Raw genomic sequence first — 12453 nt, 5'->3', positions numbered from 1 at the left:
ACACATAATAACCACAATGCATTGAAAAGAAAAACCACATGCCAGCTTGTTTAGTTAGAAACTCCAAATTGAGAAATTTCAACGCGTCATCAGTTACCTCAGTGCTGAAGTGTAGATTTTTTTCCTTGTATTTCATTTATGCTACTCACAAACCTGTAATAGAAATCTTCAGGGGGACGGAGCAATGGCAGAGGATAGAGGGGAGTAGGTGGATGTGATATACTTAGATTTCCAGGTGTTTGATAAGGTGCTGCACAAAAATCTGATAAGGATGTTTGGAGTTGTGCATAATGTACCATACATTTCGGCGTACAAGTTGACCGGCAGATAGGTCGGGTGCCCTGGTGTTCAGGCCTCGCAGCAACAATACAAACTTTGTGGAATGTCCCAATCGCTAAATAACAAAGCTGTAAATTAAGCAAGTTTTTTTTTAAAAAGTACAAAAAAACTTTTGCTTTTCTGGCCAGGAAGATGCCAAACAATGCTGTGTCCAAGTCTTCAGTATTGGCTGCAACTGGAGTCGGTGACAGCAACTCCATTCTCAACATCGGGTATGGAGCTGTCCACATCGAAGAAGTCATCTCACTGTCTATGTGTGCTTGGTGCAGGAACCACAGCTATGTTTCAGCTCCCAGGCTGGAGTGGCAATGGCCTACCAAGCAGGAATGACCTCAGGCTCCCGGGCAGGAGTGGCGACCTCAGTCTACAATTGTAAAATGTCTGGGTGTTTTATGACAACTCCCGACAATGGGGAGGAGTCGGGGAGCAGTGGGGAGGTGCTTTTTATGCCGAATCTACATCTAGCAATTTTTTTGAGTTAAATTTAAGGTCTCAAAAATATATCTAGCGTATGTCGACTTCCATTTTTTTTTTAATAAAGGGATTTTTGAGGGTTTTAAGACTTGAAATATATGCTGAAATATACAGTATTAGCATAGATAGGGGATTGGTTAACTAATGGAAGCCGGGTGGGATAAATACGTGCATGTCTGGTTGTCAGTCAGTGGTTCGTGGAGCATTGCAGTGATCAGTGCTGGATTCACAGATAATGGATAGTTACATAAATAATTTGGAGGATGGGACTGAGTGTACTGCCTCTAAATTTCCTGATGACAGTCATTTGTATGGAAAAGCAAATTTTGTGGAGGACACAGAAGGTCTGCAGAGCGATATAGATAGGTTAAGTGAGTGAGTAAGGATTTGGCAATAGAGCACAATATTGATAAATATGATGTCAGCGGACTTGGCAGAATAATCTGTAGTTTGGCACAAACTTAAAGGGCCAAAGGGCCTGTCGCTGTGCTGTGGTTCCCTATGGTTCTAATGTGTTTCAATGTAACTCAAAATATTTATGATGTGTGTCACTGGAATTAGTAACATTTTAACACCACAAGATATTCCAAAATTGAAACCAATTGCAATTCTAAATGACTAACAAGAGCAAATTAGAAATCTTGTAAAATAAATTAGTCTTGGAATACCATAGCAAAAGACTTTCCAGAATCATTGATTGTCTAATTATTTTCAATATCTGGGACAATGCCAGTGATGAAATTCTATCTTATTTTTTTTAAACCCACTGATGACTAATTGAAAAGTAGTAGAAAATAAAATGTCCATGCATCACAGAAACAAGAACACTGGTGCAATCATCCACACCAACCAACTTGTATGCCTGAGCTAGTCTCACTAGCCTGTGTGGCCCAAATCTCTAAACAATTTCTATCCATGTAACTGTCCAAGTGCCTTTTTAATGTGGCAATTGTCACACCTCTAGCACTTCCTTTGTTAGCTCCTTCCACAGACCTACAACTCTTTGTGTGAAAAAAACTTCCCCTCAGCTACTCTTTAAAGATCAATTCTATCCATCTGTGAATTCACTACATTTAATGAGGCAGCCTCTGTTACTTCATTGGGCAGATTCACTCCTGTTGAGGAGAACCAGTTCCTCCCTTGTCTCTGTCTTAACTCCACTCCTGAATGTTTAGGCTCTGTCCCCTAGTTCCATTCTCACCTAAAAGACAAACAAACATCCCTGCTTCTACTTTACTTATGTCTTTCATAATTTAATGTCTCGATCAGTTCCTCCCTTATCGGTCTAAACTCCATTGACAATAGTCTGATATTATAGTCAAGCAATAGTGCTGTTATCAATATTTAAACCTCTCGATTCAAGGGTTGTTAACTGTTTTAATGCTAAACAGACCGGAAGAAGAGACTGAGGCTGAGACTGTTCCTCTTGCGAGATAGTCAAATGACATGTCCAAAATGATAGAGTTAAAAAAAACTATATCATCAATAAGTCTGTAACCAAAGGAAATTAAATTTATTGGCAAGAGAATCAGTGGTAGCAAGAGAAAATGATGGGATGAATCTTCTTGTAGTAGCTTGTCAGTGCGACAGACCACAAGTTGCTGGTTTGAGCCCACGACTCAGGATCATTACCTGCAGGCATATCACACCTAGTCACACTTCAAAAGGGCCAATTTCACTGGCCTGACAGTCACTTACCAAATGATGGGGTGTTCTTTTTTTAAAACTCTTTCATTTTGAACATTTATTGACCATCTCACAAGAGGAACAGCCTCAGCTTCAACATTATTGAAATTCCACATCCTTCATATTATTCTGTTATGTCTGTCAACACTCAAAAAAGACCTACCCCCAAAATCTCCTCAAAAAACATTGACACACAGCAAAGCCTGCCTGCAATGTTGTCAGTTAAAATCATGAAAGACTTTATATGGTATTTGGAGACTTCGGAATGATGATATATTTAATAAATGATGATTTTGAATTAAGATTTATACCTTCAAGAAAGAACATGACAAAAATCATATGGAACATAACACAATAAACATTTTTCTTCTTCTTTGGCTTGGCTTCGCGGATGAAGATTTAGGCAGGGGTAATGTCCACGTCAGCTGCAGGCTCGTTTGTGCTGACAAGTCCGATGCGGGACAGGCAGACACGGTTGCTGCGGTTGCAGGGGAAAATTGGTTGGTTGGGGTTGGGTGTTGAGTTTTTCCTCCTTTGTCTTTTGTCAGTGAGGTGGGCTCTGCGGTCTTCTTCAAAGGAGGTTGCTGCCCGGCGAACTGTGAGGCGCCAAGATGCACGGTTGGAGGCGATATCAGCCCACTGGCGGTGGTCAATGTGGCAGACATCAAGAGATTTCTTTAGGCAGTCCTTGTACTTCTTTGGTGCACCTCTGTCACGGTGGCCAGTGGAGAGCTCGCCATATAACACGATCTTGGGAAGGCGATGGTCCTCCATTCTGGAGACATGACCTACCCAGCGCAGTTGGATCTTCAGCAGCATGGATTCGATGCTGTCGGCCTCTGCCATCTTGAGTACTTCGATGTTAGGGATGAAGTCGCTCCATTGAATGTTGAGGATGGAGCGGAGACAATGCTGATGGAAGCGTTCTAGGAGCCTTGGGGGATGCCATGATTCGGAGCCGAACAGGAGTGTGGGTATGACAACGGCTCTGTATACGCTAATCATAGTAATACAGTAAAATCCCCATTATCTGGCACCTACAAGGATCATGGATGTCGGATATGCAAATTTTCCAGTTGACGGATACTCTTCCAATGCTTAACTAATACATGCATCAAAAATACACCATTTTCCAAACAAAAGTCAATGCAAAATGAAAAGTATTTTGAGAAAAAAAACAATATTATAGTTTTTAATTATGCAAAGTTCTGGTAATTCCCACAACTTAAAAAATTTAAATTCGAACCCCAGTTGCAGGTGCTGTAACAGTGCTCAGATTTCAGATTTTTTGTCAGATGTACGTACATGACACCACATATAACCCGAGGATTCTTTACCTGTGGGTGAGGCTGAATTACCACTTATTGATAGAGCAAAAAAAACTGTACATTTATAAACAAAGGACTGTAAACAGATATAGTTCTGCAATGTTTAAACAAACTGACTGTTCAATACAGGGAGAATTTTTAAAAAATCAAAAAGTGCAAAAGTATGAGTCCCTGATTGAGTTTGTTGTTGAGGATTCTGATGGTGGAGGAGTAAAAGCTGTTCCTGAACCTGATGGTACGAGTCTTGTGGCACCTATGCCTCTTTCCTGATAGTAGCAGCAAGAGAGATCATGGGCTTGTGGCATTGATCCTTGAAGATTGCTGCTGCTCTCTAATGACAGCATTCCACATAGACATTCTCAATGGAGGGGAGGATTTTTCCTGTGATGTTCTGGGTTGTCTCCACTATCTTTTACAGGTCTTGGGGGCATTGGTGTCCCCATACCAGACTGTGATGCACTGATCAGCACATTTTCCATAACACATATGCAGAAATTTCCCAGGGTTTCTGATATCATACCAAACCTCTACAAACTCCTGAGGAAGTAGCAGCATTGACATGGTTTCTTTATGATGCCATTGGTGTATTGGGTCCAGGAAAGATCCTCCGAAATAGTGACTCCTAAGAATGTAAATTTGCTCACCCACTCCATCTGATTCTCCAGCGATCTCTGGATCATTTATCTCTGGTTTTCCCTTCCTGAGGACAACAATCTCCTCCTTGGTTTTGGTGACATTGAGTGCAAAGTTGATATTGGTGCACCATTCAGCCAAGTATTCAATCTCCCTCCTGTATGCCAGTGTTGCGCTAATTGCTACACTAACCATGCCACCATCATAATTAAACCCCTCCCCAAGTTTTCATATAAACCCTTACTAATATATCTAATACTAATAAAGATAGACTCTTACCTGGCTGGGATAGGGAGACCTTGTGGGAGAGTCACCTTCTCGGTGACCGGCATCGGTTGGCTCTTCATCCTGGGTGCCATCATTTCATTCCAATACAACTTTATTCAAACAGCAGCTGTGGGTGGGACACAACTGTGGCGCTCTGCTGACTGAATGTTTGCTACCATCTTCTCAAACGGGCTGTGTGCTGCTTTCCATGAGCACCTTCCTCATGCTGACGTACCTTCATGCAAGTGTCCTCGTCAGATCATTGGTGCTCCTTCCTCACACTGTTAACCTGGCTCACCTCCACGAAAATGTCCCAGTCGGGCCCTCGATGCACTTTCCTCGAATTGGCAACCCAGCTCACCTCCACACAAGTGGCGACAGGGAAAAAGATGCATGCATGTTGAGGGCCATTGCTCATTCTGCAACGTCCAACAAAGTCTCAGTGCTCCCCGGTGGGGTAAATCAGTTCAATCTTATTTATGTGAAAATTAATTTATTTCCTCAAGTTTTTTTTGCCAGTTGTTTGAGTTTCCAGTTGATTGAATTCCGGATAATGGGGATTCTACTGAAATTAAAAACATTAAATTCAACCTTTAAAAAAATTGCATAAAGTAACTTGACATATAGGCACAACCCCATAAACCCCAATTAAATCATTGGGTCTCTAATACTGCACTAGATCCAACCTCAGTAGCTCAGAACGATCGACTCTGCTACTGGAAATGTGGAAACCAAAGATGAAGCCTTTTAGCAGATGCAACATTATTCACTGTCCTGTAAGTTGGGGTCATGGATTTTATTTTTAACTATTTCAACAGATAAATGTCAACAATTTCCTTTAGAACTCATGGTATTTGCTGGCTAAACCTCACCCATTAGTTTTTATAGCAAGTTGCAAAAGACAGTGGAGGTTGATTAATATTAGCTTTCAAAGGGGAAATGAAAATGTACTTGAAACTAAAAAGGAAATTGTAGGCTCATGACAAAACATTAGCAAGTATCATATGGGAGGTTTAAGAAGCCCAATTTCTCTCCACTACTGTACTTTTAAAAATTTCAATCTCTTTGTCAGGATTGCTCTGAATAGTGTGAAAGTATATATTCCAGTGGATGTAGCACTATACTAAATGTATGATCTGGTGCATAAACAAACATTTATAGTTTCATTTCTAGATCATTTACCCAGTCCTTCAGGCTACTCTTGACAGCTCTGTTTGGATCAGACAACATTCATACTTGCAGGATAAAGATAGAAATACCCTGCAATAATCTTGCTGATTTCCTTTTCTATGTTTGCATATCTTTATAATTTGTTGTTCAGTAATTTACTGCTATCATGCAGTTTGAGGTAATGCAATTTAAATACTGCCTTTGGGCATCAGGTTCAGCAATGTGATATTTTAAAGTAACAATGGATGCATTTATCTAAAGCACTTAGGAGAATGATAAAAGTAACAGGGTGTCCCAAAACCTTTTCATCAGTGCAGAATAGTTCAGAATTAGAATCAAAATTTATGGTCATGAACAAATCACAAAATGTTGGTGTTTTGCAGCAGCGTCAGAGAGCAAACATTCATATTATAGCCATCTTACAATGTTACTATATAAAAAAATAAATAATAGTGCACGAGAAGTAAGGCAGCGTCTTTGGTTCATTGATTATTCAGGAATCTGATGGCAGTGGGGAAGATGCTGTCCTCTCGTCTTTAGGCTCTTGTTCCTTTCTCCTGATGGTAGCAGAGTGAAGAGGGTATGGCCTGGGAGGTGGGTGAATTTGAGGATAGAGGCTGCTTTTTTAAGACACTGCCTCATGTAGGTGCCCTCGATGGAGCGAAGCCTGGTGTATGTGATGTCGCAGGCTGAGTTAACCTGCATACCAGACTAGCCAGAATGCTCTCCACGATATACCTGTAGAAGTTTACGAGAGTCTTATGAACAATTTACGAATAGTTATAAAGCTCCTCGAATTTGATCCTTTACTTCAATCTCTAGAATTTGTTTCTGTTGGTTTTTGCAGGAGTCATACACAATGTATTTGAGAATTCAAACAAAGTCATAACATGTAGGCTCAATAATGCTGAGAGTTATTCCATTATTTGTATTCTTTTAATATAACTCAGTTGGCAGCGTGTAAGAACAAATAACATCATTAATTGTGACTAAATAGAAACATTAGAAATAAGAAAAGGGTAACGTTATGCAGCCCACATCACTGAGAGCAGGCCAACACATTTTTATTGGAAATAATATTCATCTTGGATTGAAGAGAATAAATAACAGGGAACAAATTTCAAAATATTTAACCAGTTAATAACTAACCCATTACTGACAATAAAAACATAAGGCACCCTGTCAGTAAGGAACAGTACAGGAATTTACTTCTCATAGGTTTCAGGCTGCATGTTAAGTATATGCATATAGTGACATGCAGAGTCATTAATTTCAATTTAGAGGTACAGCACCATAATAGGCCCTTCTGGCCCATGCCACCCATGGATACCATGTGACCAATTCATCAGAATCAGAACTGACTGTCATGAGCATGTCATGTGATTCATTAACCTACTAACCCTCCATGTCTCTCACACACCCCCACCCCCTGTATGCACCAGGGATGATGGTGTGCACTGATCCAAGGTGTTCTCGTCTCTGGTGGTGAAATTAACATGCTTTAGAAGCTGTGGTAGAACAGTTTTCAGATTGCTGTGGTTGAAGTCCCTAGCTACAATTATGCAACCATCAGGATGGGATGCCTGGGCTTCACAGATGGCACCAAAAAGCTCCTTCTTTGCTTCATCCTCATTTTCCAAAGGTGGGAGGTAGGCTGCAGTAATCAGTAATTTCAGCCAGGAGAGACCATCGATGACTACCTGCTGGATCTATGGACACTTGCAAGGAAGTGCAGGTATGAAGTGGCTATGGGCTGCATTTGTGAAGAACATTCTAGTCATGGGAATCCACTCAAGGTACATGAGGCAGCGACTGCTCGAGTCGGGTAAGAATGACCTGGTGAGCCACGTTGAACAATGCCTCTTATGCCAGGCTGCTTTTCATTGACTGGTGGAGAAGCTGTCCTCATTGGAACTCATCACCTCCCTCTGTATCTGGATTCTGGACTTCCTAACAGAAAGACCACAGTCTGTCTGAGTTGTCAGAAAAACATCGAGCTCTGGCACTCGAAGCACTGGCGCACCTCAGGGCTGTATGCTCAGTCTGCTCCTCTTCATACTACTGACACATGACTACATTGTCAGATCCAGCTCCAACAGTCATCAAGTTTGCAGATAACATGACAGTAGTTGCCTAACCTGCAACAATGAGTTGCATTACAGAGAAGTGGTGCAAGAATAACAACCCATGTTTCAATGTGGACAAGGAAAGGGAGAGGATTGTGAACTTCAGGAAGACTAGGCACTGCCATCCTCAACTATACATTAATAGCTCAGTTGTGGAAAGAATGGAGACCTCAAATTCCTCGGGTTCCACTTAAGAAGTGACCCGCCCTGGACACAAAACATCTCCTCACTGTCAGGAATGCACAACAGCGACTGCACTTCCATAGAAGGTTGAGGAGGACAAGACTACCGGCCATCATCTTGTCAACTTTTTATAGGAGCTCTATCGAGAGCGACCTGACCAGCTGCATCACAGTCCGGTACGGTTGCTGTAGATCATCAGATGGAAAGTTAATCTACAGGACTATAAAAGTGGCAGAGAGGATCACATTTTAAATAATAACTTGATCTACAATCTTCCTTCCAAAGTGGATGACTTCACATTAACAGACATTGTACTCTATGTCACATCTTTGACTTTGAGTCCTCAACAATTTAGTGTCATCAGTAAACAAATATGCTTTTCATGGACTCTTTCTCCAAATCATTAATGTTTCTCATGAACATTTGCAGGCCCAGCATCAACCCCTGCAGCACTCCATTCACCCCTGATTGGCAACAGTGAAATATCCATTTATCCCAAATCTCTGCTTTCTATAGGTTAACCAATCTTCTATTCATGCTAATACATTATCGCCAACTCCATACATCCTTATCTTATGGTTGTCCTTTATACATAATTTTATCAACAGCATTCTGGAAATCTGAGGATTCAACATCCATTTGTTCCACTATCCACTCCATTTTTTATATCTGTAAACAATTCCATTACATGTATCTAAGAAGACCTGTCCTTCCAGAATTAATGCTGCATCTGCTTGATGGAACAATTTCTACCCAGATGTCTCATTACTTCTTCCTTAATTATAGCCTCACCACTTTTCTGACAACAGACTTCCATTCTTTCAGATGCAGTAGAGCTGGAAGAAACAGGGAGGAGTGGCATTGCTTGTAAGAGAAAATATCACAGTTGTGCTCAGACAGGACTGACTAGAGAGCTTGTCTACTGAGGCTATATGGGTGGAGCAGGAAAGGTTTGACCACACTCAATGTTGCATTATAGACCACACAAGAATTGGAGAGCAAACCTATAGTGTTAGCAGTCAGCTGCAGGAAACAAAGTTGTGATCATAGGAGATTTAAACTTTCCATATATTGACTGGGACTCCCATACTGTCAAGGGATGGATGGCTTGGAGTTTGTCAAATGCATTCAGAAAAAGTTTTTTAAAATCAATATACAGAAGTACATACTAGAGAGTATGCAATTACCAGATCTTTACAAGGGAAAGAGACAAGACCAGGGCCAAACGTTTGTGTAGGGGAATATTTTGGGTCTACTGATCATAAAGCCATTAGTTTCAAGTTAATTGTGACGAGTTCTGGTCCTCGGGTTGAGATTATAAATTGGAAAAAGTCCAATTTTGAGGGAATGAGAATGGATCTAGATAGTGTGGATTGGGATAAGTAGTTTTCTGGCAAGAATATGCTAGGTATGTGAAAGACATTCAAAAGTGTAATTTTGAGAATGCAGTGTTTGTACGTTCCTGTCAAAGGCAAAGTTAACAGGCAAAAGGAACCTTGGTTTTTGAGGAATATTGGGGATCTGGTTCAGAAGAGAGGCGTATAGCAAGTATAAGCAGCATGGAACAAATGAGGTACTTGAGTATAAAAAATGCAAGAATAAAAACTCAAGAAAGAAAACCGGAAGGGCTAAAAGAAGACATCAAGCTGTTTTGGCCGACAATGTGAAGGAAGATCCTAAGGGTTTCTACAGGTATATTAAGAGCAAAAGGATAACAAGGAACAAAATTGGTCTCTTTGAAGATCAGAGTAGCTGGATTTGTATGGAACAAGAGGAGACGGGGGAGATCTTAAATGGATTTCTTTTGCATCAGTATTTACTCAAAAAACTGGTAGTCTCTAGAAGTAAGGGAAACAAGCAGTGAGGTAATTGACCCTCTACAGATTATAGAGGAGGTGTTTGATGTCGTAAAGCAAATAAGGGTGGACAAATCCTCAGAGCCTGACAAGTTATTCCCTTGGGAGGCTGGTGTAGAAATTGCAAGGGCTCCAGGAGAAATATTTAAAATATCCCTAGCCATGTGTGGTGCTGGTAACTGATGTTCCATTGTTTAAAAAAGGATCCAAATGTAACCCAGGAAATTATAGGTCGGTGAATCTGACATCAGTAGTAGGTAAATTATTGGAAGGAGTTTGATGAGATCAAATATACAATTATTTGGATAGCAAAGGACTAATTAGGAAGAGTCAATAAGACTTTCTGCATAGTAGGTTGTGTTTAACTAATCTTAGAGAGTTTTTCAAGGTTGTTACCAAGAAAGTTGATTAAGAAAAGGCTGTGGATGTTATCTACATGGATTTTAGTAAGGACTTTGACAAGGTCACAGGTGGATGGTTAGTCAGGAAGGTTCACACTTCTGGTATCAAGATGAGGTAGAGAATGAAATTCAACATTGGCTGTATGGAGAAGCCAGAGAGTGGTAGTGGATGATTGCTTCTCAAAGTTTTTTTGTGGAGGGCCTCCGATTCGAGGCCAGCTCCATCCGCGGAGACAAATCTGAACTTACCTTTTTATAGAACATCCCCAAAAGGCTGCTCCAGGGCCACATTTATGTGGAGTGGTGCCTCAGTGCATTCTCTGTAGGCGGGGCAGCTGCTGCCAAGGCACTGTCCGACAACACAACGACAAATACACAGCGAGCAATGGCCGTCTTCATTACCCAAAATCCCCCACGCAGCTGGAACCACTCTGGGAAATGCAGAGCTGTTCTCGCTGCTTGTGGGATTATGGGTAGCAAAATCAGCCATTGATCATTCTTAGAGATCAGGACCATGGAAGAGAACTAGCAAACTAGTGCACCCTCTCACCAACCCCCAACTGCAGAGCTCTCTCAAGGACAGGATGACTAATGGGGGAGGGAGGGAGGCACCCCAACAAGATTTAGGCTGATGGGGGGGGAGGAGGGGGGGAAGAGAAGACGGATTCATCCACGAGTGTAAGGCAAGGCCATTTATCGCACCTCACCTCCCTCCTACAGCTCTCTAGCCAAAAGGTGAAATGTTGCTGATGGGTGTAATGAATCCTGACCACACTACTTAGGTTGGTTTGGGGGGTTGGGGTGGTGGTGAAAGCAGGTTCATAGTTCAACCACCATAAGCCAGACCAGGAAAGCGGAGTGCATACAGTTCCTGGGGATGCTTGCCAGCTCTACCGTGTCCAGCGCATGCTCTTAGTGCCACCTCTCCAGCTTGTGAAACTGTGTGCTCCTCCTCGGGCTTGCCTTCCATTTCCTCCTCTGACCCCTGACTACAGAGTTCTCTCTTGGGGTGATTGGTGGAGGAGGGAGAGAATAGGGGAGCAAGATTATTAGAGACCAGGACCGCAACATGAAGTCAGCCCAAAACTGGCATCCAGCCGTGCATCCCCAAGAGGAGATGAATTCCCCTGTGCACAGGGTGTGTGGGAGGGGGGAGAACTAGTACAGGTGGCCATGGGAGCAATGACTTGAGGGAGAGGGAGGCTCATTAGACAAATATCTACAGGAATTATCCAGGGCTCTGCCTGACACAAACTGCTTAGTGCAGATTCACTAAACAGCTTTATTAGGTTCTGGGTCACAGATGACAACGTCATTGTGATGTCACTCCTAGCCAGTTGCTTGCAATGGCTGCACATTTATGAAGTGAGGTATAATGGATGTATACCATGAGGACGTGAGGGCGGAGAATCTCCACCTTTACAGATGCATTTATTTTAGTCTATAAAAAGGCCTACAGACTGGAGGCCTGTGACTACAAGTTTTTCATCTATGACAATGATTTGGAATGATATGGTAAATTGGATCAGCAAGTTTGCAGATGACATTAAGATTCAAAGTGTTGTGGACTACAAGGAAGGCTTTCAAAGCTTGCAGAGGGATTTGGTCCAGATGGAAAAATGGACTGAAAAATGTCAGATGGGATTTAATGCATTTTGGAAGGACATATACAGTAGAGGACTGAGGAGTGCTGTAGAACAGAGGGATCTGGGAATATGGATATATTATTGGCATATTGGCCTTCATAAATCAAAGTATTGAGTATAGGAGTTGGGATGTTATGGTAAAGTAATATTAGATATTGGTGAGGCCAAATTTGGAGTATTGTGTGCAGGTTTGGTCACCTAAGTACAGGAAAGGTATCAACAGGAATAAAAAAAGTGCAGAGAATATTTACTAGGATTACAGGAACTGAGTAACAGGGAAAGGTTAAACAGGTTAGGACTTTATTTCCCAGAGCATAGAAGAATGAGGGAAGATTCGATGGAGG

General features: G+C 41.7%; 1 long non-coding RNA gene across 3 annotated transcripts in view; it reads right to left on the bottom strand.

The window, feature by feature from the left end:
• The window catches only part of LOC138760099 (uncharacterized), a 206159-nt gene extending 194442 nt beyond the window's left edge, over positions 1-11717 (bottom strand). For all 3 annotated transcript variants that reach the window (XR_011355401.1, XR_011355402.1, XR_011355403.1), the window contains exons 1-2: positions 10713-11717; positions 4740-5292 (exon numbers count right to left, since the gene is read on the bottom strand). This is a non-coding gene — a long non-coding RNA (uncharacterized lncRNA). The remainder of the gene's footprint in view (positions 1-4739; positions 5293-10712) is intronic.
• Between the last annotated feature and the right edge of the window lie 736 nt (positions 11718-12453).

The sequence above is a fragment of the Narcine bancroftii genome, chromosome 4 (genome assembly GCF_036971445.1).
Source record: "Narcine bancroftii isolate sNarBan1 chromosome 4, sNarBan1.hap1, whole genome shotgun sequence".
NCBI lineage: Eukaryota > Metazoa > Chordata > Chondrichthyes > Torpediniformes > Narcinidae > Narcine > Narcine bancroftii.
The sequence above is the reverse complement of the archived record's forward strand: the minus strand, read 5'-3'. Positions and strand labels throughout refer to the sequence as shown.